This window comes from Wyeomyia smithii, chromosome 2 (genome assembly GCF_029784165.1).
Source record: "Wyeomyia smithii strain HCP4-BCI-WySm-NY-G18 chromosome 2, ASM2978416v1, whole genome shotgun sequence".
Classification (NCBI taxonomy): Eukaryota; Metazoa; Arthropoda; class Insecta; order Diptera; family Culicidae; genus Wyeomyia; species Wyeomyia smithii.
This window is the reverse complement of record NC_073695.1, coordinates 77,209,016-77,234,797: the sequence shown is the minus strand read 5'-3', so window position 1 is coordinate 77,234,797 and position 25,782 is coordinate 77,209,016. Positions and strand designations below refer to the sequence as shown.

At 37.2% G+C, this 25,782-nt stretch overlaps 1 protein-coding gene across 12 annotated transcripts in view; it reads right to left on the bottom strand.

Moving 5' to 3' along the window:
• Window positions 1-25,782, bottom strand: part of LOC129725096 (potassium voltage-gated channel subfamily KQT member 1-like) — a 612,086-nt gene that overhangs the window by 215,943 nt on the left and 370,361 nt on the right. For 2 of the 12 annotated variants that reach the window (XM_055680548.1, XM_055680544.1), the window contains exon 2: window positions 4,692-5,204. The exons of the other annotated variants lie outside the window; for them this stretch is intronic. The gene's annotated coding sequence lies outside the window, so the exon portion shown is untranslated. The remainder of the gene's footprint in view (window positions 1-4,691; window positions 5,205-25,782) is intronic. 12 annotated transcript variants of the gene reach the window in all.

The following is a 25,782-nucleotide window of genomic DNA, read 5'->3' as shown; positions in this document are numbered from 1 at the left end:
GGGATGAGAAATTAAAACCATAAAATGACATCTCTAATAAAACTGTAAAAAACTTTCGTTATTTTCCATATAATAACTCTTAAATAATTAAAAACCAAGATAGTTTTTGCACAATCGGTGATACTCAGGCACAAACAAACAGACGTGCCTCTTTGAAGAAAAATCCTGAAAATTTTTCGTCCTTGTTTGAAACTTTACATTTATGCGTCACCATGTGACCCTACTGCCTATTAACTAGGTTTCGTAAGAACGGTTTTTGTCTTTGCTTATAGCAATACCAGTAGCATTACTGCCAACTAAACAAAATTTCAAAATAATCGTTATTTTTCTGAACGAAGGATAATCATCAAGTCTGTTTATCTGTGGTCAAGTTAATACTCTGTCCTTTTTTTTAACAGAAACAGTTGGGTTGCAAGTGACATGAGAAAGTTTTCGGATTGTACATTCAAAAATAATGCTCCTTTCGAGTCGCTTTCAATTGACTCTTTATGCAATAACAATGAGAACTAGGATTAGGTTTGGGATTATGATTGAAATAAAGATTGAGAGTTAGTTTCAGGATAGAATTAAAAACGTTGATTGAAAATGGGATTTGTGTGAAAATTTGAATAAAGATTTCAATCAAAATTGAAATTGTGATTCTGATTATGATTGGAATTAGAGTTAATATTGTAATGACGTTTAGGATTTATACAGAGATCGGAATCGGAAATTAGTTTAAGATTGTAGTTAACTGGGATTAAAGATAAGATTGAATTTACACTATGATTGAGACCGACATTTGGATTGGCATTTGTCTCGGAACTGGAATTAAGATTAGTCTTAAGATTTGGATTGGACTTCTAATTGTGATTAGTATTGAGAAAAAGTTAGTGGTTATTGTTATTGTAATTTGATGTATGACATGTAATAGGTGTATGAATTGTAATTAGGATTAAGATTAAGTAATATTAGCATTAACATGAGGATTGAATTTGAAAGTGAGAAGGACAAGGATTGTTAGGTGGATTTGATTGAAGTTGGTATTTGGATTGGGAAGGATTAGTGTTATTGTTGTGTTTCAAATTAGGATAGGAACTCAATACAAAATTGGAATTGGAGATGGGATTGGATAGTTGGGTTTGCGATTGAGATTTAGATTGGTTTTAGATACGTATCCGAGTAATCAAACTGTTTATTTATTTTTTTGTTTTGCACTAATCAAGAACAATTCGTATGCTAATAAAATTCACTGTTCTCATAAAATGTGCTGATTATTTATTAAAAAAGTAAGGCTTAATTAAAATTCTTATAAACCTCATCGAAATCGATTCCAGATTAATTCTTAATTTTGGATAAATCATAACAGGGGTATAATCACAAAACAAAAATGTGTTTTGTTTTAAAAACTTATTTTCAAGTTAACTTAATTTTTTTTCTTAGAATGAATATCTTACTAACATTTAAGCGGAGGAAGAGGAAGGTTATGAGAAATCTTACGCTGTTCTATTATAAAAAGTTGACACGAGAGGTGGAAAATTTTAGAAAAAAAAACCTCAGGTAATTTGTTGATCTAAAAAAAGATTCAATTCAGAATTTCAACTTTCACTAAAATGCTAGTTTTTCCCATCCGACCCTGTTGAGGCCAGTACTCGCAACAACACGGAATCTGTTCTAAATGCCGCACCAATCGGGCGAAACGCGTGCGGCTTACTGCACGTAAAGAAGGTATGCGGATGGTGATCCGTGGACCGAACAGCGGAGCTGAACAGCGGACTGAACAGCGGAGCAGCATTCACAACACATGTCGATCTGAAATAACAATAACTACGGCGCAGGTAGCTACATACGTTAAGTGTGGATAATGGATTTCCCGTAGCGTGAATCGAACACCGTTCTAATTTCGAAGCGATCTCTGAACGTGAAATCTGCTCTGGGCGCAAAACGAAGTCCACGGTGATGATGCTTGCCAACGGTGACTCCGGGTAATGTGGTGGCATATTTTGGCAGTCGGGAGAAAACGTCACTTACTTTTGCCGTAGCTTGACGGCTCGCACGCGCAGCTGATCGAAATGCTTCCTACACGGCAACTGATTCGTGGTCGTACGCGCGATCTCGGGTAGGGCAGAGTGGTAGTCATGAGCAATTTTGATACCATTACCATTTGGTATCCAGGGCAGCTGCTAGACGCGAAGAAGAGCAAAGATTCACCATCAAGACGAATGGTTGTTGATGTTTTCTGCTAGTTCGTAACTCACATTCTGCTTCCAGACTTCTTGGTACAGAGTGGAATAAACAAATGAAATTCAGAAGCTTCATTAAAAGGCAAGGTGTAGAGAGCAAGAATTGGTTTCTGTTTAATTCTTAGCCATACTAAATTACACTTGAAAAAAAAATCCTATTGTTTTAAACCATAAGCTCGATTCTATAAGTATGATTTTACAAATTTCTAAAATTGACTATTTTAATCCATCACTATCCATTTAAATAACTACTAGCCATATGTTTTGGTACCGCGCGCTGGTGTATGCGTTAGTCATCATTTTATTTCCTTTTTCCTGCGTGGGGCAGTCGTTAACCCTTTTGTTGTTTATCGTTTCATGTACACTACTTTTCGTAAATTTCCCACACGCTCCGATTACAAAACGGTAACACGCACTATTCTTTCGTCGATCAGTCGATTTGATTTTTCTTTGGAAATCTTGTAAAAACAAGGTAAACGCGCAATATGAGTACCGCTCGGTTGAGTTATACGGAACTTCATGTGAGTCACGAATTTGTAATTGTACTGGAAATAAAAATTAGAACGCGTTGTTTATCTAGTGATATGGTGAAGGCATTTTTACGCAGACGAAGTCTCTTAGATTTCTAGTGGTAAAAAGTACCCATTCGAGACATCTTCTAGCTGGTCTCGAGGTACGATGCTGGCCTAACAAGCCAGTCATCGTAGGTTCGAGTCTCGGCTCGGGAGAGACTGTTAGTGTCAGTAGGATCGTAGCGCTAGCCCCGCAATTGTCCTGTACACTTAACAGTTGGCTGCGAAGTCTGTGTACAATAAACAGAAGGTCGAGTTCCGATACGGAATGTAGCACCAAGGCTTTGCTTTTTTTGCTTACCCTTTCGAGTACTAACCTTAATGATAACACGATTTTGCAAAATTGCGCGATACAAATCTCAAGACAACTAATAACCTTTATTGAATATCAATATGTGCTCCTAATAACTGCATTACGTTGATCATACATTCAATGCATTTATGCTCGTTGCTGGAGAATCTCAGAACCACAAAGTAAAACGAATATTGTTATAAAAACTTTTATTTTCCTAACATAGTTTTGAAATATCCCAAAATATGGATGCATTTAGAAAGTCAGTCGCCAAAAGCTTTATGATTTGAATTCATTGTTAAAATCTTATTACATCATTGGAAATTGATCATTCTCAAGTAAATTGAAATTGCAAAAAATCCTTACTTATTTTTAACTTTTAAGGTAATATTTATCTAACATTCCTCCATACTGAACTTTTTATCAAAAGTTGCGGAATAATGTCAAGTTACGTTAAAAATGTTGAAAGTTCATTTTTTCTTTGAAATAAAATTAAGTATTTATTTTGACTACGAAAGTTAATTTTTTTTTTCATATTTTTACGAGGTACCTTCAATTCTCTTCAATTCATTCTCAAATAGTTTTTCTATACAACTAAAGGATTCTGAGTTAAAATGCTTCGAATAAAGAGGGTATCTTTGAAAATTACTTTTGAGTTCAAAAAATTCACCATAACTACTCTTTTTTGTCCCGTGTAGCACGCGACAGAGTATAGTATGAAAACAGAGTATAGTATGAAAACATCAACAACAATTACAAATGCTGTCAAGGCTATAGCAAAAAAAAAATGGCAAATTATTTTTGATACTTGTTTCTTAGCTGTAAAATTGGTTTGTAACACCACCGTCTCAAAAACAAATTCGATATTGATAATTTGGGCTCTAAGAAAATCAAAAAATCAAAAAAATTAATTGTAGTTGAACAATTTATTGTTCACAGGAAAATCTAAAATTTAGTTATCACTGCACTAGAAAGCAATTTAAGCAACAAATATTGATGCTGTTCAACTGAGTGTCAGCACAGAATGCGGTTCGACTTGATAGAAAGATTGTTGGTGCACCACAAAAGTTGATGAAAGACAGATATGACGTTTATTTCTCTTGGAAGCGAAGTAAATAATGACGGCTATGAATCTTCCCAGTAGGTATACTTAATATTCATTATTCAAAAGCAACTTTCTGGTTTGCCATTCATTTTACCACCATACATCTGTACACATGTATAAATAGCTGCTCTTAAAAGCGCATATTGAATCACGAGAAATTTACACCGTCTGACATTGCGATTGCTCAACGGCCACTGTTGTTCTAATCATTGCGATAAAATCCTCGAAAAGTTATTAAAAGTTAACCAGACAAACGTTTCACAGTTTCGAAACTGAAATAAATTAGTAGAAATTCATGTGTGCACCTTGGTGTTACAATCTTGTAGCGTTATCAACGTGTGTACATGTGTGCGTGTATGTTTGCAAAACTCACGTCTCATTACCACCTCCCCCTTCTTCCAACTTAATTTTCTTTGCTACAACATACGCTCAAATTGTACTGATGTGTGTAGTTGTTCTATTAACTTGTTGGCGTACACAAATCATTTGAATTTTATTACCTTTCCTTCTTATGCCAGCTTTACATTGCTTCTACTAGCTGCGGGCGAACCTCTCCCGGGAAAAACGCGAGAGAGAAACCAATTTTCTATTTCCCCCAATCACACGAATTTGACTGCTGGGTTACAAGTTAATGGACTGAAAACCACCGACGCACATCTCTCCGCATACATATGTGCCGGGGCTCATTCCTTGCAGCAAACAGCGGTTTTAATTCACAAGCATACTGCACGGGGTAGAGGAAACCAGCGGTCTATCCTGTTTAAAAGTAACACGATGGGAGTCTACTTCTCTGGCGCACGCCGACGACGCCGCACCACTAAATCGCCGCCGGTCGGCCAGCCAGCGAAACAGTCAAGTGCACGGATGTAGTATGATGAGGTTATGATTGGTTTAGTGTTTATTAGTGTTTTCATTTGCTTTAATTGCATCTTGCGCCGCCGCCGTTCGCGGCAACTCCGGGTGGCAGCAGAGAATGAAGGTGTTGGGTGGAGATGAAAATACCGTTCGCATACCTGGAAGTAAAAAAACCATGAATGCAGGGTGTTAGTTGTTTTGGAGTATTTTTTAATGGTAAATTTATTAACGTAATGAATCATAAATTTGGAGTACATGCCAAGTTGGAGACATTGCGTCGGCAATTTGTTCGCCAAGTATAATCACATATAAAGTACGGTTGACAATATCAAAACTGGAAATAATCAGTTTTATTTGAGCATGCTTGTTTATATACGTTAATTAAGTTGTTTAATGGGTAGAATTCCAATTATTTCTGTACGTGTAATGATGCGAAAGTCAATTAGCGATATGCTAAAAATATGATACCGTGGTCCGTAGTTACATTTTACTTTTTAAAACAATATATATTTTATAATTTTGGACGAACTGCCCAGTTATAAGTCTTTCAAATGTTTCAATAAAATTGTGTTCACTGTCACTTGGTGTATTCATTAGGGTGGGGAAAAGTGATCGATTTTCCAGAACCAAGTTTTTTTTTAATCCTTTTGGGGTCCCAAACAACCCTAAACTCACCTGAAGTCGATTGGTTTTGCCCAAGCTTTCGAATACACCAACTCTTTTATCATTTTCGCCTGATGAAATAATATGCCAGAGCGATCAAGTTAGCTGATGAAAATATCGCAATCGTTCGCTGGGAAAAACTGTTTGGTGCTCAATGTCCTACTGCGCTGTTTCGCAGTAATAATACTAGGTTCGCTATTACATATATATTCTTTTTGAACGGAGGTAGGAAGAATCGATCAGAGTAACATCTGATAACAATTTGTGCCGATCGGCTGGATAGGCTCTGCTCACAAGTGTGTAGTGTTATTTTTTGCTCTGTCAGCTACTGTGCTAACCATGATGCAATGTAATCTGGTTTTGTAATTTCGCGTTGACGGCGTTTCTGATACATATTTGTTTAGTTTTTCCAAGCGGAAAAGAAAGAAGGAAATATTTTTGCTCATCACTACATACAACGTAAGTTCGCGTAGATGCGAACAGCCTTTAAAATCTCTTTTAACACCGTCAACGCGAAACGCTATAAAATCAATCTTCACTAGTAGCCAAGCTATGCCAGCTGCATTATTTAGGCAAAGCAAACGAGATCCTACAACACCCGAGAGCAATTTTATTCTATAAAGGATTCGTTCGGAATCACAATTAGATTTTAAATTTTTACTCCGTCGAGAACTGAGCAGCTAAAATCTGTGCTCACTCAATCGGAGATGTGTAAGTTATCGTTTTTTCTGTGCACCATGAATCACAGTGCTCTTTTTTGCATTGCGTTTATAAAAGTTCGTGGTTGTGAAAATAGCTACCTTCGATTAGTTTTTTCTTAAGAGCTGTATCGAATCAAGCAAAACTATGAGTTGCATGCATATGCAACACGTGTTTACTGCCTACTGGTATCAAGAGCAATATTTCACATCTACACATCCCAACGAAGAGGAGTATTCAGAAGCCTGGTTTTGTCCCCGCTCGGCGCATTGTATTTCAAATTCGTATGAAAATTCATATGGGAAAACCTACTTTTTTGCATTTACCTTTCTAGAGAGCTCAATAATGCTCTAATAATGCACTACCTTATGTTAAAGTATAGTATTTTAGATGCCTAACAACTTTTCAAAAGATACTGAAGAGCTAAAATGTCCCTAAGAGCTGTTATAGCTGTTCAAAGTTGTCTATGTCGATTTAAATGCAGAAACTCTTGTGTTGTACAACATGTTTCAGAGGTTACTTCTGATGGAAATCTGACTGACGCCGGTGGCAGTGTTGGCAAAAAAAATGTTTAGCAACATAAATTTCGACATACTCAACTTTGAATAGCTCTAGTATTTTTTTGGCACACCAGAGATCTTTAGTGTCTTCGGCCGAGTTGTTAGACATCAAAAAACCTACTATTTGAAGTCATGAAACCTATGGTTTGAGCCATTTTGAGCACTTTAGAATAGAAAATGCAAAAAACTTACATATAAATTTGAAATGCAATGCACCAAGCGGAGACAAAACCAATCGACTTCCAATAAATTCAGGATTGTTTGGGGCCCCAAATAGAACAAAAAAATAAACTTGGTTCTGGCTTTCTGCTATCAAGTTTTGTTTTTTCCATATAACGATTCCCCACCCTGGTATTCATCATTGTTGGAATTTTATCATTATTGAAGTTTTGATTTTTGTACCTTATTCAGTGTAAATAGGTACTCGTTTTAGTTTTTACTAATTGATTAGACGCGAGCTTTGTCGTCTAAGCTCACCTTGAATTCCTCTTAGCAGGCTTGTAAATGCTTGTTTACAGTGATGCTGTGAACATTCGGAAGGAAATCCGTAGGATAGAATTGGTCAAAATAGGTGCTGCTCCAGGCTTTCAACACATATCTAAATCAGTTTATGGAAGGATGGTCAAGACTGGTCCAAATGTTTCAAGTGCTTCTTGTGGTTCTACAGGGGTCAGGGGTCAAAATAAGTAGGATAGGCAAATTTTTGATGAAATTTGAATTGCTGTAGCTTTGCCAAATGTAATTCGATTTTAATAATTCGAACACCATTAAACTGGAAAACTTTTCAAGTTTCATTTCTGACCACAAATGTGGCCTAGGTCACCGGATGTAGGAATTATTCCTGAGTACCGGTACGCACTTCAAACTTGCTAATTTTTGGATGGATCTGGTAATGAGTTACCTGATGAAAAGGCTTATTTGCATCATTGGCATAGATGACAAAACCATTTCTGAAGCGAATGGTTCATCAAGATCCGGAATCGGCCAAGAACTCATCGAGAAATAGCTATTTTTCATCCGGAAGTCCTCAGAGGAACCTGTAGAGGGAAATACTTTTTTTGTGTGACGAATAATATCAACAATGGGAAAATATACGAAACGGTTTGTTTCGTGTTCATCATGGCATCGGCCCAAGAAAAAGGAGAAACGAAGGAGTGCGAGTCCAATATTATCGATGACAGCCGCAGCCGATCAGCATACTGTCAACAACGCTGGCCAAACCAACAGGACATTCCTTAAATGAACAAAACTAGGCTGTCATCTCTGAACGATCAAAATACATGCGCATGAATGAGCTGTCGTGTGAGTACAAGACAGCTTCGTTGCCTGTGGAAGCTATGGCTGTGCGTGAGCTCTCATGAATAGCTAATTCATGAGGCTATTGGAGTAGAAAGAGAGAATAGTCGAATCTCTCCCGTAGCGGCACAGCCTGAAATAACTAATAGGAAACGCCGTGTTTAGTTCGCTAACTCGCCTCACTGTTCACCGATTGGAAGTGAAAAGGTACTACATTGCGACCAGACTGAATTTTGTCTCTTTCGCGATTAACACGATGATAAAAAGTTTAGGGAGAAACGAGTCTAGAGAATGTAAGAACTTAGTACATGCGGAACTTAAAATTTGGTTTCCATAAAGCAATAGATTTTTGTTTTCAGCATGGTATGCATACTTCTACAAAACAGCAAATGTTTGTTTTTGAACGCAGTTTACAGAACATGATGTGATTTTAAGATGCTTTGAAATCATTAACGTTTGCATTCTCTATGATAGTGAAAAAAAAAACACTGGCCTACAAAAGTAAAAAAAAGTTGCCTCGAAGTTAAAAAAAATGCCTTAGGTTACAGAGCTTTCTAAATAGTTCTGTGAAATTTTATGCCCGTAGTAAATACAGGAGTAGAGTAGTGAGGGGCAAAAGTGCGCAAGGGGTAAAAGTACGCATTGGCCTTTTCGAAGCATACGAGCAAAATAAACTGGTAACATTGTATGAATTTGCAGTATTATAACGTCAGTTAATTACACATGTAAACACATAAGATTCCGAATAAATGGGGTGAAGCTATGAGGAAAGTTGTGTTTTGAGCTGTTTTGATCTATTTTTTTTAGTTTTGGGAACTATGGTTGACCTATTTGGAAACTACAGAAACTCGAAAACAACAGAGCCCAAAAAAACTCTTGTATAATTGTAATTTGTAGGGTGAATTTGTTTTGCCGGAAATATTTTGATGTTTGTCATAAAACTCTAACCAGTTGAAAAACTCATTGTGGGGAAAACGTACGCACTAAGTGCCATAAACCGTAATGAAAAAATGTGTTTAATAACGATGTTTTTGTACAGAAATTACTAAAAAATAACTAGTGATATGCGGATGTGCTCCGAACTGAGGAATATTATGGTTTCATGATTTTTGCCTTTCTCCTAGAAAGGTATAGCAATCACTTGCAAAACCGAAGGTGTAAAAGTGCTCCAAAGGGCCAAATGGCATATATCACTCGACTCAGCTCGACAAGCTGAGCATTTTCTGTATGTATGTGTGTGTGTATGTGCAGATTTTTATTCTCACTCACTTTTATCAGAGATGGCTTGACCGATTTTCATGAAGCTAACTGCAAATGAAAGGTCTTGTTGTCCCATGAGACCCTATTAAATTTTATTGTAATCGGATTTTTAGTTCAGAGGTTATGCATCAAAATGTAAAAATCATGAAACATCACTATCTCAAAAACTACACAACCGATTTGAACAAAATTGGTTTCAAATGAACGGACTACCTGTAATACCCTTAACTTTTGAGTTTTATAAAGATTGAACTTGTGGTTCAAAATTTATGAAAAACAACGTGTTCTGAAGACTGTTTAATCTCACTCATGTTTCTCAGATATGGCTGGACCGATTTTCATAAAATCAGTGTCAAATGGAAGGTCTAGTCGCTCCATAAAATCTTATTGATTTGTTTTGCAATCGGACTATTACTTTGCCTGTTATGTTTAAAACTGTGAAATCCAGCTATGAATAGGAACATATTCCGAAGACTACTTGGACTCACTCAATTTTCTCAGAGATGGCTGACCCGATTTCCACAAAATTAGTCTCAAATGAAATGTATAGCTTCCTCATAATACCCTATTGAATTCTACTGTAATCGAACTGTAACTTCGTCTGTAATGTACCGAAATGTGAAAATCATGAAACTTCATTATCTCAGAAACTACACAACCGATTTGATCAATATTATTATCAGATGAGCGGACTAGTTAAGCGTTAACTGATGAATTATGATTGAACAAGTGGTTTCAAAATTTGGCTGCCTTATACGTTCCCATTTTATTTGATTATAATCGAACTTAAGCAACCGTTATGTATTGAATTGTTAATAAAACAACGAAAGTCTATTATCTCAAAGATTACATGACTTATTTGAACATAACTAGTGTCATACGAAGGAGTCATCTCTCAAACTTACAAATAAAAAACTTCATAACAATTTGATATGTGGTTCAAAAGTTATGGAAAGAAAAGAAATTCAAAAACTATTTAAAACTATACCTGCTTTGATCGATAGATGTGGCCTCAACATAATTTAAATGTGGTATCGTACTATTTGAACGTTCCAGATTCATTGATTCTATGCGATGTGTTTAGTATCTGCAAATGCACGACGAATCGGCCATAGGACATGATCAAAGTCAAATAACAAATCGTTTGAAATGATTGGTTTTATCGAGATGACAACATTCTCGACTTTTGGCTTCTGTACATCGCCTTAATTCTGAATATATTTATATTGGGTGGTACTCGGTCATTTTCAGCAGATTTGGCATCAATATAACACCGGAAATACCCATTTTGGGAGGTATTTAGTTCGCGAGATGTGCAGAAATTTGTACAGAAACATGTGCTCCCAGAAGAGAGGGGGGCGTCGAACCATTATGGACATATCTGTTACCTCTAAACACCTTCTCATACCAAATTTGGTTGTATTTTCTTGATTGGTTCTTGAGCTGTGCGAAAATTGTGTTTCATTTGCATGGGACCCCTCCCTCATAGAAATGGGAGGGGTGTCAAACCACTATGCACATATTTGTTACCTCTAAAAATATTCACCCGCCAAATTTGGTTCCATTCAGTTGGTTAGTTCTCAGGATGTGCAGAAATCTGTGTTTCATTTGTATGGTACCCCTCGCTTCAAAAAAAGGAGGGGTGTCAAAACATTATGGACATATTTATTACCACTGAAAACATTTACCTGCCAAATTTGGTTCAATTTAGTTGATTGGTTCTCGAGATGTGCAGAAATTTGTGTTTCATTTGTATGGGACCCCTTCCTTCCAGAAGAAGGAGGGGTCTCAAACTATCATAGGAACCTTTATCGGCACCAAAAACCCCTACATACAAATTTTCACGTAGAACGGTTCGGTAGTTTTCGAGCCAATATGAATCAGACAGCCAGACAGACCGGACTGTATTTTTATATGTATAGATTACAACATCAATTTTTTAGAACCTTAAGAGTGAATATACATTTATTGGATTGAAGCGTTCATGTAAATCTATTTTTACAGATAATAAGGTTGAATGTGAAAGGCTGGGTCTGACCGCTAGGTGGATTAATTTAGGTTTTTGAATGGAATCTTACAACCATTTTAATAGTTTCGTTAATATGCTTTCAAAATGGTCTTTCCGGCATAGATAAAGGCTTCTAGAAAAAAAAAACAATGAAAAATTTTCGCAAGTGGGATGATGTCCACAGATCGGAAAATGGCCCAGACGCCATTTTGAATTTCAAGATGGTGACTTCCGGTTTCTAGAAAGTAACCTAAGATGGTCGAATGCCCTCCAATATGTGCATTTCCGTAATCGAGATGCTGTCCAGAGACTGGATAATGACCCCAGACACCATTTTTGATTCCAAAAGGTGACTTCCGGTTTCTGGAAAACAACAAAATGCGATCAAACACTAGGTAATAGGAGTAATTTCGGAATCGGGATGACGCTCTGAGCCCATAAATGACCCCAAACACCATTTTGGATCCCAAGATGTCAACTTCCAGTTTCTAAAAAACAATCCAGAATGATCGAGAAACCGGAAGTCACCATCAGGGAATTCAAGAAATAACCCATATGGGGTGGTATTTGGTCGATTTTTACTGTTTACCGCAAACCGGAAGTCACCATCTGTAATTGGCCTCAATGGAATCTCTTCTGGAAGGTCCATTTTTGGGATATGTCACCAAAACACCCAAACATATCCCCAGAAACCGAATTTCCGGAAGTAAAAAAAATATTTCGGGGCACAGCGCTCTAACGCATCTGAATAAATTAGTGCAAAACCGGCGAAAAACAATTAACTTTTTTAAGCATAAGGTAATAAACACACTGTTCATACAGTGCGAACTTTTGCCCCGTAAACTGCGTACTTTTGCCCCGCATGCTGGGTAAAAGTTCGCATCTTAGCATTTTTTTCTGAAAAGTGAAATTCTCATGCTACAAACAAAATTCGAAAATCTCTGGTAATACATTTTGAAGGCGAAAAGTTCATGTACCGCTTGGAAACAAAACTGACTTTTATGGTAATTGTTTGCAATGTAAAGTACGCACTTTATTGTTTTGGCAACAGAACAGCAAAAACAATAAAGTGCGTACTTTTGCCCCTCACTACCTCAAAAGGCCGCTGTTCTAGCAAACTTCAACAATAATCAATGGAAGTTTCCAATCGAGCGAATAACAATTAGGGGAACTGCACCATTATTCATCTCATTAAGCCGATATTCATGAAGAAGGCACAGATTAAACACCAAATTTTCACGAAATCATTGAACAAATAAACTTAATATGCTTACTTGCTCTTATGGAATCGTTTAGCATTGTATATTAAGTAAAATTAGCTAGATTTATCATGATTTTTATAAAGCAAACCATTTTTCACAACGCTTCCATATCCATTTCAAAACTTGAATCACTGCTCAATTATTCATCTCACGACGCCCCCATATTTATCACACTGTTAATCATGAATGAATCACATTATCATGAATGAACGTAGCCGTAGCCCGTCGTAGTAGGTTACCTAAATATCCGCTGTAGTTGTTTACGTGCAAAATTGGTAACCTAGGTAACCACTGCAGTGCGCTCGATTTATGTCAATTATGTCGGAATAATTTAACATTTTCAGTATGATTCTTTCGTATTAACAGAAACTGATTTGGCAACTTTTGATTCTCATCAACGCAGTGAAAACAGATGAAAATACATACAGTTGAAATTCAGGATTTGTAAGAATTCATCTCATATATTTCTGCTAATTCAAGCTTGTTTTTGGAAATTTGAGGTGAACATTTCAAAGATTAAACTATTCTTAGTGTAGTAAGTGATTTAGTTTAGTGATTAAAATAAAAAGTGGTCCGCTAGTGATGAAAAAAACTTTGGTTGGCTGCTGAACGAGTCCCGTTGTAGCCGTATAGAACAATGAGCGGATTTTGTTTTCTGTGGTAGGTGATTGAATTAAATCAGTTTTCGAGTGCAGATGCCCGACTATAATATCAAATTTAGACCTTTCAAGTGAGTTTTTGAGGATTCCACTTTATGAGAAATCTAAAGTGAACTAAAAAGAATCCATTCAGTGGACTAACACATTGGTTTAGTTAGAAAATATGCGTTTTTTCCTGTTTTCAATTGTGTTTACATGTTGTATGAGATGAATATATGGGCTGAGATGAATAATGGAGCAGTTCCCCTACCCCGAACCTATTTTAAACAGTTTGCATCTGTTTTGCAGAGGTTTTTTTTCAACACCCAAAGATTTCTCTGTCATGAACAGTATTTTAAAAATACGAAAGACAGCTAGAATTTGTAGGGGTACCTGGGGTAATAAGCGCCGTTGAGGCAAGATGCACCCCAGCTGATTTACAATGAAGAAACATTTTAATAACAAGATAATAATTCTATTATTTGAATCTGTGTTTTCTATAGTCACCCTGTCAATTTGGCAGCACCTGAATGTCAGAAACTGTGAATAAATACAAATAAAAGTTTTCGTTGCATACGGTCTAATTTTTTTCTTAGCTACATTAAGTGTTTTTAGCTCTTGAACTGATGTTTTCCACCTGCGAAAAGTGTTGTTGCATCGAATATATGTCGAGCAACATATTTCTGATGAAATATCGATAAGTTTCAATGAGAATTACCGTTATGTAGCCAGAAACATTCTTTTGTTACGTTCGGGGCATAACACTTTCCTTAGCTCGGGGCAAAAGGACTCTTTGTAAACAAATTTTTTGCTTACATTTCATCTCGTTTCCAGCATTGTCCGGAAGTCCAATCGGCGGTCATGGATCGTTGAACAGCTATGATCGGTGCTAGAGGCAATCGAAAACGGTATTTCCCAACAAAACCATGCCGCTCGAGTGTATGGAATTCCGTAGAAAACCTTTTTGCCTTTATTTATCAGATGACAAAATGAGTCGTACTGCTCCAATATTGTAATGCGTTCTGCCCCGTAGACGGGGTGCATTTTACCTCATTCACATGGTGCTTCTTGCCCCTTTGTTGCGGTGCGTTTTACTCCAGGAAGAGTGCATTTTGCCTCGATTGACGACTTTTATAAAATTATTACACTCTCTTAAAAAATGTGTATTATGCATTTTCTATAATGTTTTAGCATCAGATGCGAGTAAATAAGGGTTTTTATATGTATATTGATCAGTATATAACATTGGTGTTATCTCTCAGATTTAACAACAATATACTCTGCTTTCGTTAACTGGTGCGTTTTACCCCAGGAACCCCTACCAATTTATTTGATATATTTCTACCATTTCAAGAATGCGAGATGCGTTTTTCAAGGATTAGATTCTTTTTTAGGGTCTGATGAAGTCGTTTTCAACTGAAAATCGTCAAGTGAGAGTGACGCTGTTAGCCTTTGCTTTGAATTGAGAATTATTTGTTCTATTTTGGAGCACTTTGTGAGTTACATGAAAATTACTCGAATGCTCTGGCATTGATAATGACAGCTGAGAGGTTCGAAAAGAAGAGAAGTTAGTTTCAATGGGGGAGCTCTATCATAATGGCATGGCTTGTAAATATATAACTTTTCAATATATAACTTTTCAATTATTTCGCGAAAAAATGTTTGTTTATTAATAAAAAAAAGAAAAATTGGAGAGTTTATAAGCAGTAATAGTACTTGACATACTCATTATGGATTCACAGGACGCAACTGCAACAAGCTAACCGAGCACAGTGCTTTCATCCGCTTAGAGAATCAAGTGGTTCATTACGAAAGATATCAAAAACCTACAGCTGAGCTTTCAAATGTGGGTTCCACTTATTCCAATCGATTGGTGATAGTTTCATCCTGTGCAGGACACGGAAAATGGTTATTTTGCCCCTTTTCACCCTATTTTTGCGTATTTGTGGAAATATAGAACGTTTCCCGTGCCCTGCACAGGAAGTAATTATTACCAATCGATTTATTAACCAATTTTACATAAGAAATGCTATAATTCAGGTTGCCAACCCAGCGGCTTCCAATTGATGGGAATTTGGGTTAATTTTTTCCCAGTGTTCAATGGTCGCAGTGGTCCGAATCTTACGAAAAAAAATCATAAGCGATAGAGGCAATTTTTTTACGCGATTCGACATAAAGTGTTTTTTACTGTGTAGTTCCTAATTTTGAGGTTAGGAATGTTTTGATGTAGAACTACGTTTCTCAGGAAGTTCGGGGTGCAAAATAAAAATTTAAAAGCGGAAAAAGGGAAAAATATGTCAAATTCCAAATGCTAATTAGTTTTAGATCCCAATGGATTTACTTCGTTTTTTTGTAGAAATCGACTGGAAAATCATCAATGCATCTGCCAAGTTCATTCCAGGCCAGTGTTTTGTTCGCTAGCTCACCTCACTGGTTACCCATTGGAGATGAAAAGGTATTATATTGTGGCCGGAATTTCCGGAGGTAATATTTAAATGTGGATTTTCTAGATTGGAACAAGTTTTGTCTGTTTCGCGGTTAACACGTTCATCGTTTAAGAAGAAACGAATCTAGAGGAGATAAAAAAATAGTACATGCGGAACTTCGAATCCGTTTGGTTTCTATAGAGCGATTAGTTCGTGTTTTCAACATGGCTTGCATCCGCTTGCAAGAAAGCAAAAGTTTGTGTTTTTTGAGGCACATTTTCTAAATAATGGTGTGATTTCAAGAGGCTTTGAAATCATTAACATTTGCATTCTGTATAATGAAGAAAAAGAACACTGGTCGACAAAAGCGAAAATAAGGTGGCCCAAAATACAAAAATAATTGCCTTAAAAATATTACAGCTTTTGAATATTCCTGTGAATTTTCATGTCCCTAGTAAATACAAAAGTGCCTCAAGAGGCCGCGGAGTAATTGCTCGTTAGGTTCATCGCTTCTACGTTTGCTCATGAGTCGAATTCCAAATGCTAATAAGTCTTAGTTTCCAATAGATTTCCTTCGTTTTTGCAGAAATCGATTTGAAAATCATCAATGCATCTGCCAAAAAGCAGAACATTGTAAATTGATTGTACGGACTATTGTACTATTGAGAGTTGTCAAGCCTTGTTTAAACACAGGTTGGGCGCTTAGTGAATGTTTTCCCTAACACGTCGACGCCGTTCGGAACAGCAAGCGCAATAGGAAGGAGCTTTCGAAGGTTGGAGCTATCGATAATACAAAAATAGTTCTTTGAGCCGGGCTCGTTAACACACATACCTTGGAAAGCATTCTCGATAGAAAGCTTTCGTCGTTCGACCGTCTGTTGAACGAGCTGAGCTAGCCGCATCGTAGAAGTTAGGGAAGCACACAGAAGTGAGTAATGTATAAAATGGAATCACTGACTGTACACGCTACTACCCCGCTAGAGTTAGAACAATAGATCCCACAATGCAATAAATGTCTCATACAATTGTAGACTCCTAACGTTTTATGCTTCCCAAAAAGATAAATCTGCACTGGAAGAAATCGATTGAAAAATCATATATGCGTCTGTCAAACGGCAGAAAATTTTAAACTCAAATTTGATTATTCAAACTATTGTACTATTGAAAATTGTCAAGCATTGTTGAAATGTAGATTTTGACCTTCGATTGGTCGCTTAGTGATTGCTTTCCATAGCACGGTCGACAGAATTATATACCTAGTAAATCAAGAATGTACTATCTGAGCTATATAGGACCCTGCTTCTGCTTAAACCAAATATTCCACTAGTAGATGGTGACTAGAACGGTCTCAACGCTCTAATGCCCAATGCTGCCTTTAGACGGGCTTCAGTCAAACGTCTAAAAAGCTTCAATAAATACTTATAAAAATATTTATTTTTTAAGATTTAAGAAATAAGATTCATAGTATTGTACTGTGTATTCTACTGTCGAAGATAGCACAGCATCAGCATCATATCCAGTATTAAATTGAACAACAAATTGTTCTTTTGAGGACAAATACTCAATTGAAAATTGTATAAAAATATTTTCGTAGTAGTGGTTCAGGTGGTAGCAGCGTCAGCGGTAGGTGCGATACTTTCTTGAGTAAAAAGTTACCTTTGTGCGGTAGCGGCAGCATTAGTAGGTGGTAGGTGTAGGTGCTTTGGCAGCCACTTCCTCCAATGAAAAGCTCTGCCGCATTTTAGCAACTACACAAGTATTCTGGATGCTGGTAATCACAGTTTCACAATTTCTGCTGAAGTTTTTTCACCATTCCTGTGAATTTTGTTGCTCGTAGTGTATGCAGGAGCATGTCAAAAAGCTTACGGAAAAACTCATTCAAGTCTCTGAAAAAGTTATTTTCACTTTAAGTACCAAATTTACAGGATTTCAATAATCTTTAATTATTTTCTACTTTGAGCTTAAGGGCAAAACCTTAGTTTATTAGTATAATCAATTTCGAATGATACAGTGTGATTTTAATATAAATTTCATAACATTAGGTTATTTGGCATGGTTCGTTCTCTTGAGTTTTAGTTCAATTGTAGATTCTGTTTGCTTTTCTCATGAGAAAACAACTGTCAATCTTCCTTTTTTTCCAAAAGACTACCTGCCGTTTTCCGACTACCTCAACAATAACCATATACCAGCCGACGCCCAGCAGGTGTGTAAGTGAAAAATCATTAGAACAAGGTAAGAATAATGTGCGCCTTCCCGAAATAGCATAGCAAGCGGCCAGTCGAATACGACGCGGGTACTGCGCTCGCTAATCGGTAGGGAATATTTCACAGACCCGGTTTCGGTGCCGAAACCAAGTGCACGAAGTGAAGTTAATTGAATTGTTTTGGCAATTCAAGTCAAGATTTTCATTTGGTGTGATTGAAAATTGCTTACACAATACTCCGCCGGCGTTGTGTGCCATGCCAGAACAAGGCGATGACATGCGTTCCGCGCGCTTTGCATCTTGGAGCGTACGAATCTGCAGAATGGATTGTTTGAGTCTTCCTGCGAGTCGTGTTTACAATATAAAGTTAGAATGTTTTAGCTGGAAGATGTTTGCATTGCACGAGCCGCGACGAAATAATCGCTGTTCCTGGGCGGTATAAGTACGCTGTAAGCCGCGGTGGCACTTGATCCGTATTGCTCACGTGTGCCGACTTGACGTGTTTTCGCTCGTGTAAGGGGTTGGTAATAATGGAAAAATTCATTGTGATAAATGTCGGATCAGATTAAATTCCATAACTCACAGGTATAAATAGAACGGGACTGTTTTAAGGAAATGAATGGGAAAATTCTCTAGTAATAAGCGCGTTTGGAGATGAATATGTATCAACATTGGGACTAGCGCCAATGAACCTTACTAATGAAAACGGTAAGTATTGATTGGCACATAGCTTAAAAACAACCAAGTTTGTCTCATGATGACCGGAAAGCGCGTAATATTTATGGCGTTTTTTTCGCCGTGAGGAGTGTAGATATTTAATTGTTTTTAACAGTTTTAGAGAAGTAATTTGTCAGTAGTTATTTACTTACTTATTCACTTAAATGGCCGTACGTCCTAAGACTTGGCCTGCGCAACATAGTTCTGCCAACTTGATCGGTCCATGGCCGCCCGCCCCCAATCCCGCAGGCACTCCGTACTTGCCAGATCATGCTCCACCTGGTCTAACCATCTTGTTCTTTGTGCTCCTCTTCGTCTCGTACCAACCGGATTCGAGGTGAGAACCAATTTTGCAGGGTAATTGTCCATTGTTCTCGCCACGTGCCCTACCTAACGTATCCGTCCAGATTTGGCCACTTTCTGGATGCTGGGTTCACCGCAGCGTTGCGCGAGCTCATGGTTCATTCTCCGTCTCCACACTCCGTTCTCCTGTACACCGCCAAAGATGGTTCTTAGCACCCGTCGTTCGAAAACTCCGAGCGCTCGTAGGTACTTTTCAAGCATTGTCCATAGTAGGCACGACTCCCGCTGATGATTCGCCTCCTAATCTCACGGCTGGTTTCGTTGTTCTCAGTTACCATCGAGCCAAGGTACACGAACTCGTCAACTACCTCAAACTCATCACCGTAGATTATCACAACACTACCTAGGCGTGCCCTGTCGCGCTCAGCACCACCCGCTAGCATGTACTTCGTTTTAGACGAATTTATCTTCGGTCCAATCTTTTTTGCTTCACATTTTAATCTGGTGTACTGATCCGCCACTGCCTCAAATGTTCTGTCGACAGTGTCCACGTCATCCGCAAAGCTGATTAATTGAACGGATTCAACGAAAATCGTGCCCCGCGTGTCTATTCCCGCTCATCTCATACCTTCTAGTGCAATATTGAACAGCAGGCAGGAAAGACCATCACTTTGTCGAATTCCCCTGCTGGATCTGAATGGGTCGGATTGACCACCTGAAATCCTCACACAACACTGCACATTAGAGTGTTCCAAAAAAAATCTATGTTGAAAAAGTCAAGGTGCTCAGTCCTAAATTGAAAGATAATGTTATTTATAGCATTTTTGTAGAACATTTCGACTTTCTGAAAGGTCGGTTTCAGGTTGCCCAAACGTGATTTATGGAAAAATGACTTTTTCAAGCTACAAAACCGCTCTTTTGCACTTTTTTCAAATCTGTTCGATTCCGAAATTTTTCCATATATTTTTTTATTTTTGTGGGGTTGTTTTTGAATATTTTGCTTGGTTTGGTTCAGCATAGCATTCAATTAATTGACTCACAGAGCCCACTGAACATCACAAAAATTGATTTTTTTTATTATTTTCAGATAAAACCCTTCTAAACACATAGAAAAAGCTTTTTTGATCAAGAACTGAAATTTTTACTGCAAAGCGGAATTCAAGACGAAAATTTACGTGTAAAAAGATCCTTGATATCTTATCGGGGGCTGAGATATCGGCGTTTTTACATGTGATGGAAAACTATGCATTTTGTCAAAAATGCCACTAAAACTCAATATCTCCATTGCACAGTGTTTTATTTTGCCGTTTGTGCGTATAATTTCATAAATAGTGATTGAAATGTTGATTATAGCCATGAGGTATGTTCGGAGAAGTTTCAGAATATTCAAAAATGCATCTTTTAATGTAGAAAGAAGGGTGATCAATCCACCAATAAGTGAGATAAAAAATTCACTTTTTAATCAGAATGAGATAGATAGAATGACAAAAAAGTTTTAGGTTATCTTAAAACAAGAAACTTTGCCGAAGACATCATGTTTCTATCTCTTACATATTACGAGCAACATTGAGTTTTCTATTAGAAGGCACGAAAAATCATAATTATAGTTATAACTTTTTCCGCAGATTTTTCCAAATTTTGAAACCTTCTACTAAGTTATCAACCATTCAAAAATGCATTTGTTTTCTGAACATTGTTATTTTTTATCTCCCAAAATAAAACAGTTATTTAACATATTTGTTGAAATGCATAATTTTCCATCACATAGAAAAATGCCAATATCTTAGCTCCTCGATAAGATATCAAGTATCTTTTTTCATGTAAATTTTCGTGGTAAGTCTCGCTTTGCTATGCAAATTTCAGTTCTTGTTCGAAGAGTTTTTTTACTTGTGTTTTGGAAGGTTTTATCTAAAAATTATTAGAAAGATTAATTTTTTTGTGATGTTTAATGGGCTCTGGGAGTCAAAAAACTGAATACAATGCTGAACCAAACCAGGCAAAATATTCAGAAACAACCCCACAAAAATAAAAATATGTACGAAAAAATGTAGGAATCGAACAGAATTGAAAAAAGTGCAAAAAAGTGGGTTTGTAGCTTAAAAAAGTCATTTTTTCATAAATAACGTTCGGGCAACATGAAAACGACCTTTTAGAAAGTCGAAATGTTCTACAAAAATGCTATAAATAACATTATCTTTCTAATTTGGGCTGAGCACCTTGAGTTTTTCAACATCGATTTTTTTTGGGACACCCTACTGCACATCCTCCATCGTAACCTTTATCAGGCTGGTAAGCTTCCCGGGTAAGCCGTTCTCGTCGAGTATTCTCCATAGCTCTTCGCGGTCAATCGTGTCATAAGCTGCTTTTGAAGTCGATGAAAAGATGATGCCTAGGGACTCTGTATTCGCGGCATTTTTGGAGGATCTGCCGCAGAGTAAAGAATGAAGCCGGGCTAGTAACTTCCCATAAATCTGTTGGTTAGTGGTGACAGCTGCTGGAAAATTATTTGGGATATCACTTTGTAGGCGGCATTCAGGATAGTGATCGCTCGGTAGTTTTCACAATCTAGCTTGTCGCCTTTCTTGTAGATGAGGCAAATAACCCCATCCTTCCACTCCTCCGGCAGGCATTCCGTTTTCCAAATCTTAGCAACCAGTCGATGTAGATAACTGGCCAACTTGCCCGGGCCCATCTTGAGAAGCTTCGCTCCGATACCGTCCTTTCTAGCTGCCTTGTTGTTCTTAAGCCGTTGGATAGCATCATTAACTTCGCTTATCGATGGGGGTGGCACATAGGGTTTGCAATCCCGGGAACAATTTCCCGGGAATTACCTTTTCCCGGGATTCCCGGATCCCGGGAACAGAAATATTGATTCCCGGGATCCCAGGATTCCCGAGCTCTTCAAAAATTTTTGCAAGATTCAATTTAATTTCCCATATAATTTTGCAATAAAACTTAATATACTATCAAAACACGGAACTAACGTCGTTAAAGTGTATAGCAGCTTTTAAAGGGGTATTGTACGAAGTAAATATTTCTTTGAGATGACGGTCAATATTTACTTGCCGAGTATTATCAATTTATTTGCTTCGGTTATCGAAAATATTCGCCGTCTTATTCAGTAAACGAAAAATTAGGCAAATTAAGGCAAATATTTGCTTCGTCCAATGTCGTTCTTTGACAGTTAGGTATGGTGGCGAACCAGCCTGTGGCAGAAAGCCACCCTAATAAAGTAATAAAAAAAAATGACAGTTAGTTCACTACTGAGCGAATAGTGATTTTTTTCTTTGCCATTGATAAAAATTAAATTAAATCGATTAAGAAAATTTGAAACCTGTGAATCAATGGACCAGAAATAAATAATTTAATAAAAGTAGGAGGTTGTATCCAAGACAAGACCGCATAACTGACGTAGAACTACGCCCACTATTAACAAATGCATTATTGTATGTGTTTCATTATTGAGTCATAAAGTCTACTATTGCTTGCTTTGTGCTGCCTCAACAGTGGGGGAATAAAGATACTGAAAAAACGAGCTGTAAAAGCTGTTTCACATTCAGTAAATTAGACCAGAGGGGATTGACTGGTGTCAAATTTTAGCCGAATTAAATGACTTTGTGAATGCGTTCTAACAGGGCAGTTTGTTATTCAAAATCGGTTATGCTGATCGCAGTCTTTGTGCTGCCCTAACAGTGGGGAGGATTAGGAAATTAAATAAAGTAAATTTTTAGACTGCGGCAGAATTTGATCGCTAGGATCCAGCACAGAATTGTTGTGTTATTGCCAAAAATTATTAACCTTCCATACTTGATTATTTGCTTCAAGGAAGGCATTTTGCTGTTCATAATCTGTAAGCTTGTTCGTAATTACCTTTAATTTGACCCAAAAAGATCGAAAATCGATTAACTGGTTCAAAAGTTATGATTTTTTTTAAATAAAATACATCGAATATAGCCGTTTTTATGGTCACCCTATTTCGGAGCTGGTCCCCTTAACAACCCAACGAAACAATACGGGTTTGATTATTTTCAACATAGATACATCCCTGCGATTTTAGGCACAATTGAAGCACTTTGCGTGACCAACTTCGAAATAGGGTGACCATAAAAAACGATTGTGTTCAATGTATTTAATTAAAAACAAACTCGTAACTTTTGAACCAGTTGATCGATTTTCGATCTTTTTGAGTCAAATTAAAGGTAATTACGTCTAGTTACAAAAAAAATACCAAAAAATAAATCTGGGTGCTTTTATATGCATAATGTATAACATTATTGAAATTTTCGGCTTGTTTTTAAATTGAATCTACTCAAATTGAAAAAATAACATATTTCTAAAAGTTCCTCCATTAATAGAGTCAAGCCTTCAAAATGAGACCAAGAGATATTTTTTTATGTTTGCCCCAAAATAAATGACATACAAATGAAAAACGCATATTTTTTAATGAAAAATATTAATAACTTTGACTAAAATTGAGATATTTACGATGTCAGCATTGAAAATTGTTTCTCTTAAAAAGCTCTAAAACTCGTTCAAAGAGAGTTTTGAGATGAAACTTGAAATAAAGAAGTTAGAGCGTAAAATATGTTTTTTCAATATAAATCTGTTGTTTTTAAAGATAGAGAAAAACTTTTTTTTACAAAGTTACCTAAAAATAATGGAGCTATAACATTGTAGAACAAATTTTTCTTCTATCTACAAAGATAGAAAGGTTAGATACTTGATTGCATCGAAAATGTTTGTCACTCTAATTTTTGATAATTTTTCAATGAGCGCTTTATCTTATGTAACATTTTTGTAGAGGAAAGTTTTTCTCTAAAATGTTGCTATAGAGCTCTAGACCCAAATTTCCCCCTAAATTTGGTTTCTGGACCATTGTGCAATGGTTATACCAATTACAAAAGGGTTTGTTACGCCAATGAAAACTAGATTTACTATGCAGTTTATTTTTTGAAAATAATTCGCATCGTGTAATGACATTGTAGATATATTTTATAAAAATTAGCGAAAAGGCACTGATATAAACTTGAATAAGTTTCGTTTTGTAATTCTTTTTTCATGCGAATTAATAATGAAATTATAAACGATTTTTAGATACTTTTTATTATTCAACTTTTATTGAAATCTCATTTTTGCTAAGAAACTTTTTCCATTCCCGGTTCCCGGGAATTCCCGGGAAATGAAATTTTTATTCCCGTTTCCCAGGGAATCAATTCCCAGGAATATTGCAAACCCTAGTGGCACCTCTTCGTTGCTTGCTGCACCGACAGAGTCTTCTGCGTCGCTGTTCTGGTCTCCTGTCTGTACGCCATTCAGATGTTCATCGAAGTACTGTCTCCACCTTTCGATCACCCTTGATTCTTAACCTGCACATTCTGAGGTTAACCGGCCACCACCCAATTACCCGCTTCTGCATCGCACCCATCACTATAAAAGCTGTGCCCAGCTCATGTGTGTCACCACAACTCTGGTAGATGATGTATCCATCTCTATACGTACGCACAGTCGTCCCTTTCCAGCATACGTCCTGCAGCGTAACGGAGTTGAACTTGCGGTTTTTCAATTCTTCGAAGTGTACGGGTACTTCCTAGGAAATTGAGGGAACGGCAGTTCCATGTTCCGAGTATCCAATCGTTAGTCCGTTTCTGTCGCCTGGATCTTTGCCGATTATTCTGGTTCGATTTTTCTGTTATAGTGTTCGTTACTTTTGTTTCTCGCGGTGCGGGCTGCAAGGCCCACGACCAACCCTACTTTCGCGCAGGAGGATCGACGTAGTGCTACTGTTTTGAGTCCCGAACACAACCAGGCCTCGGCCATAACGCTTGTGGGTGCGTCACTTAGGGCCCTTGTGGTTGCGTTACCTGTCCAAAAAACTTCCTTCCGATGAAGAAAGGCCGCTTCCCCTGTCAGCATACGACCGGTGGTCCCACCGGGGTTGGTTACCCGATCTTCTTACTATTTACTCGTATCCCGGTTGGCACCAACGAGGAGGTAGGGGTTCGGTAGCTGGAAGGCTAATGGTTCGCATGTGGGAAATATATTGCGCCTTTGTTCCAGTCATTTGCCAGTAGTTGTTGGGTCGAAATTGAATAAATGCTGAACAACTAAAGCTTGAGCAACTTCGAGTAACTCAAAAGAAACATTAATAGTATTTTTATTTAATTGGTACATCAATGCATAAATTCAGTATTTCAAAATGATGTCAAAAGTAGCTATATTGTAATAATTTTAAATATGTACTCAGCAGGGTACCCGGGTTCCTTTTTAGACTTTATTGCTTCATAAAACAAGGATAACCTCAACTCAGCCAGCTGAAACTTATGGAACGCTCCTAACTAGTGGAAATAATTTTATAACTTTTCCATCATCAGACTGGTCATAGCAGTAGGGGAGCTCTTGGCTTGTCAAAAGATTGTAAAATCTGTCTTCTTTTAGAATCCGAGACCAACATGAACCTTTGACCACATTTGGTTCCTGTAAATTGTTCCGGTGAGACAAATTAGTACAATTGTCAATAAAACCGAACAACATTAGTATTAAAATTCATAAAATCACTCCAGGCGTTGATTTTCATTCATTTTGAGTCCATCTGGCCATTTCGGAGCAGTTTCTCGAACTTGAACATGGTCCCGAAGACCCAGATTCACGAGAACCATATAGAGACCAATGGCTCTCCAGGTCCCGTTTACTAAAAATAGGCA